Source organism: Aquila chrysaetos, chromosome 17 (assembly GCF_900496995.4).
Source record: "Aquila chrysaetos chrysaetos chromosome 17, bAquChr1.4, whole genome shotgun sequence".
Classification (NCBI taxonomy): Eukaryota; Metazoa; Chordata; class Aves; order Accipitriformes; family Accipitridae; genus Aquila; species Aquila chrysaetos.
Window position 1 is genome coordinate 26,159,755 of NC_044020.1, and position 5,551 is coordinate 26,165,305.

The window sequence follows — 5,551 nt, forward strand, 5'->3', positions numbered from 1 at the left end:
TATTTCTTTACTTGCTGCCTGGCTTAAAAGCCATCATAAATCTGTGGCGTGCAGTAAGAATAACAGAGAAGGCACCGTGTAATACAAGGGGCTATAACTCCATCCCAGGCACTCGGAGGGAGTCGTAAATCAGCGCGGCGAAGCTTCAGCCGGGAGAAGCGGGGGCTGAGGCTGGGAAAGCAGCAGCAGCCTGGCCCCTGCCCGCCGCACAGCAGCCACCGGACCCCGGCCTCCCCTGGGCTGAGGTGAGCCCACCTGCCTCGGTGCTTCCTTACCGGGGCGAGGGGAGAGCAGCCGAGCACACAAAAAATTAGTTCCTAGGGTTCTCCAGGCTTGGACAGCGATAACGATGTTTTAAATATTTTTGGGGGAAAAGCGCACCTTACTACCTTTGGGGGAAATAACCCGCCGGATGCGACGTACAGCTGCAGGTTTGTGCATCGGCGGGTTGAAGCAAACCCCAGACAGCGCTCACGTCGTGCGCGCTGAGGTGCTTACCTCCGCTTGGCATCATCTGTAAGAACTAAGTCACCACGTGTTTGGGCTCACATACGGTCAAACCGCATCTTGTCTTCCAGCTGCAGGCTCCGAGCGTGGTTCAAGTAGCTGCAGGCAGGAATACGCCAGCAGCAGCTGAGGGCGGTTTCCTTTTGTTCGTGTTTTAGCTTCAGGTGAACAATGACCATTTCTTATTGTGTGTTCACGTACTCATCCAACTAAGGGAGACGTAGCTCCTCCGTTGGAAATTTGGAAATAGCTTGAGCTACGGGTATAGTACCATATACCGGATAACACAATACTTTTTCTTTGCTCCTAGTGTGAAAAAACCTTCTTTCAAGCGTGGACACCTTCTAAGGGAGATTTTTCTAATTCTCATTTTGCTCAAATTTTAATAAAATTTGGGAATGATTACTTTTTTCCATCAGCTAGTACAACATGATGAATGTCTGAAATATATTTATAACGTTTCTTTTTGCTATGGTTAAGGTTTTAAAACTTCTTAAGCTTTGGAAAAGCTACTGAATTGCAAAGGGGAATGAAATGGAAACTGATTTGTCCATTCAAACTTCCAAAGCGACTCTGAGTTTTGGTAAGATGGGGAAATAAATGGTAAATCATTAAATCCTGGGCCATCAATCATTTTATTTTACCCATGGTAAATAGCAAAGGAAGAGAAAAAGAAAATATAACCAAAGTTTTGGACATGTTGAAAGTTTAGAGGGAAAAAAAAAAAGGTTTTATATTGTAACCATGCACATCACATGCCTAACCTCAGCGGAGGTCACTGAAATGAGCCAGCGAGCCAAGCCTAAATAAAAATAGGACCTATGGGATTCCCCATCTGATTTTCCAATAGTCACTGCTGCAACACCATTTGTCAAGCTTGCAGGGTAGCTTTTTAACAGATGTGAGGCAGTACCAAATTCAGGTTAAATCCAGAGAGAAGAGCGTGTATGTGTCCTCATGGGAACAATGTACTCAGGAAGGACTGTAAAGACTGAGATTAGGTTGAAACCTCCCAGACCCTGCAGTGCTGCACACCGTGTTTTACTCTTAACAGTTCCACACAAAGTGAGATGTTTTCATCACCGAAAACGAGATGGTCAAAAGACCTGTCTTGCTGTGTAAAGGAAGGATTAAGCTGCCATTTTTCACAAAAGGTAAATGCCAATTTACCTTATCAGAAATTATTTTATTTTCAGTTTAGATGTTTACATGCAGAAGCACTTTTGTTTGTGTTGGTTCTAAGTGCATCAAGTGTTTCTTGCTCTCTTCCAAGTGTTAACTAAAACCATATACTAATATGTAAACAGCTGCACACTTTCAGCTGATTGAGAGACCTTTTTAACACACTAATGCCTTTGTTTACATTATAAAATCTCACTTGGGCTCCTTGAGGATGGAAATATTATTGTTTACATTTGCATATGCAAGCTGGACAGGGAAAAATCTCGAGTAAGAGCCTCAGGCCCTGGCTGGAATACAAACATAAGCCACATCAGGGAACTTAGTTACAGCTTGGTTGTCTCTTAACCTGGTTACTCATATGGTTTTGATTTGTGTTGGAGACTAGGCATGAACTGTATTCCACAACCAGACAAAAGCCTTTATACCATCAAATGCTTAGCATGACTGGTAATCATTACTGTTAATTGTAAAACAATTAAAAATGGCAAAGTGACTTAGGAACACAGATCTATTTGAAAATCAGTGGGTATTTTGGCCTAGGTTTTTTGATGTCTTTGTCTTGCTCTGTTAAGCAGTGCTGGCACTGATTCTTTTGGTGAGATCTAGGCATCCAAGTCACTGAATCCCAGATCCTTGTAGACATCTTCAAAGGCTCCCATCTCCCACAGTTTTTGTAATGGAAGTTGATACCTGGATATCTTCATGGATGATTTTGAGTCACATGGATCAGAGCCATGCCAATATAGCTTTAAAATGTTTTGTTAATACTCCTGTCATTCAAGTTTGGTGTGCTGCTCTTAGGACTGGGCCAAGTTTTACTTTTTCCCACTGATTCCACTTCTCGCATCTGCATTGCAGCAACAAAGATGTCTGCAGCTCAGCTGCTCGCAGCTCTCCCAGTTCTGCAAAGCCCACAGCGCTGGAGGCTTTCTAGCAGGAGCCCAGATTTGCTTCCTTGATGTTGCCTCAGTGAAACTCCAGCAAGGCCTAAGGAGAATAAGCCAGGCAGACATGACTGTATGCTTCAGCACTGCTGCAGGCAGGTGTAGCCAGGAGCCTGTAATAAAGGAGCCGGGCTGTGCTACAGCCCAAACCTGAGCACAACTTTGGTTGGGTGCGAGCACTATGGAAGACAGCTGAGGTTGTATTTAATCAGGGCTAAAGGCTGTGCTTGAAGGCCCTGGAGCATATCCTGGGTGGTCCTAGGGGAAATCCCTCTCTGCCAAGAAGAGACATACCCATCTTGATGTCAGTGCAATTGTACCAAAGGTCTGGCTGGGCTGGGGGCTCTAAGAGAGGGGATACGAGCAGACACGCTCCTTAAGCTGATCTTACATGTAGTTAAACAGCCTTTTTCAGTGTGAACTACATCACCCCCCTACCCCCCCCCCCCGCCAAGTTGCACCTGTGTAAAATCAATGGCATCAGCAGGATTTCCTAGGTGCAGCCAGAAAGGTTGTTGCCTTCTTAGAGCTAACAACCTTGTGAAATCTCTGAATCTCAAGAGCATGTTGTTTGGATTTTTTTCTACTAAATTTTTCTAAAGTTGGTGTAATTCTTTTTGCTTCAAAAATCTTCCAAGCATTACCAGTGAGTGGGGTACAATTTGGTGCATCCCATTATTGACTGGCCCCTGTACACGCCTAGGTGGGCTTCAAGCTCTCGCACTTCACGTAGTAATTCACACCAACGCAGAGAACTACAGGGGAAAAGCCCAGCAGAGCAAACACCTCTCACGCAGAGAGATATTTGAAAATACAAACACTTCTTGGTGTCTGTAACGCTTGCAGTGCTTTGACGTTGCTCCACTCCGCCTGCAGTGACGCAGCGTGTGCGGAGAGCTGCTTCCTGCACTCCCGCCATGCAAAAGCACTTGGCGGACTCACAGCTGGACTGCTTCTTTCCATCTGTCTGCCTGGTGGAAAAGTCAATTCAGTGCAAGAGGCGGCATCTTCCTGCTTGCATGATCATTTGTTGGTATTCCTGGGGTTTTTTTCCCTAAGCATTTGTAGTTTAACCATGAAGTCCTGCTCAAATTCCAGTTTGTATAACCACCACCCTGCTTCTACCAGTCCCTTTTGCAGTTTTAATCCAATTCTGTACTCTCGCTCCCTTCCCACCTTCTACTTGCTGTTGCATTTCATGACAGAAATGACTTTATTTCATCGGTAATCCTGATACCCATTATTCCCATAACTGGTATGCATTCATATTGTGAGAACTGCATAGCATTAGTTACAGCCCACTCCCCCCCCCCCCCCGCCCCAAGCCCAAACAGGTTTTAGCTACGCCATCTCTAGGTAACTGCTGTGCACAATCACATTCATGGCAATTAGCAATATGCTCAGACCTCCGATTCTCTGAATGGTGCATGTTGGTTTACCACAGACGACTTCTGCTAACATTTTATTTTGTTCTCATTTAATAGTTGTCTCCCAGTATGAGCACAATCCTGGGACCAGGCCCTGTGTGGGGAACCTTTCCGAGCACAAGGGAAGGCAGGCGTCTTTTCTTTCCTGATGAGCACCAGCTCTCTGCAACCACAAGTGCCACTCCTGTTTAGCAATATGCGGTGTGTCATGTTGCATCTGTACCAGCACGGACTGCCATGCCAGCTACGGTCTTAACTGCATTTTTGGATTCTCTCCAGTATGAATCCCCCTTTGTAATTTGCCCTTTCAGTGGAGTGCCCAGGAACCACTTCTGGTGTTCAAGGTCTTTGCCCTCTCAAGAGCAGCCGTGGAGAAACAGCCCCAGCAGCTGGCACTTCATGGTACCTACGTATAGTCGCAATGCTGGATTTTCACAAGCGGGGCTGGTAGCACAGCCTGTTATTAGGATTGTCTAAAAACATTTGCCTTTGCTTTAGTGTTTTGCCAAATGAGGTAAAAATTTTCGTGCTGGGCATCTGGTTTTAGAGAACATGGAGGTTTGCTCACATTAAAAAAAACCAACAAAAACATAACAGCCTTGAACGGGATCAGAGAAGAAAAGGTATAATGCTTCCAGCATCCATGCAGCAGAGATCTAAAATTCAGCAACAGTGGCTTTAATGTCAGGGATCTGCTTGATGTCTTTTTCGTACCTTGTCGCAAAACACCGCATACTTTCTCCAGGGCACAGAGGGGAAACCAACAACTGAAATCCTGGCCTCAGAGAAAATCCCGCGCCCACCAATTTTCACCTGGTCTGTTATAAGCAAATGTACAGGCTTTGTTCCAGCAAGACGTATTAAGCTTCTGCTCATTGATTGATACTGCTGTTACACTAAAAAAAAAAAAAAAAGATGTTTAAGCAGACACAGATTATAAAAGCGTATGTTATGATATACACTTATATGTTGTGTTATGCGTACTCATGATTATGCCTCTTCCTCACACCTAACGTGTGCAACACAACAGCGCATGACCTCAAGAAGAAGTAATGCTGACTTGAGTTTTAAAAATCAGCTTGTTTTTCATCATAATTCCAGCAGACCAAGCTACTACTTACATTTTGATACAAACATTTGCAGTATACAGTTCTGGAAAAAAATTGGTACCACAGAGTTGTGCTTTAAAGTTTCTATTGGAGTTCCCATTAGCTCTAATGACACCTACTGCTAAGGACAGACCTGATTAACTGCAGGCTTGCCCACTGCTAAATATAGGCACAAGTTTTTGCATTTACTGTAGATCCTAGTGAAGGGAATGCTATGCATTTTTTTGGCCCTTTGTTTTAATGGGATTGCCAGAATGACTAGAATCTGAAAACTCACAGCTCATTACCAAGAACAAAATGCTGACCCAGGCAGAGGCTAAAGATTTTAAGACGACTTCAGAGATGAGATCTAACAGGCTGTTGTAGAATGTAGAGAGCGTTT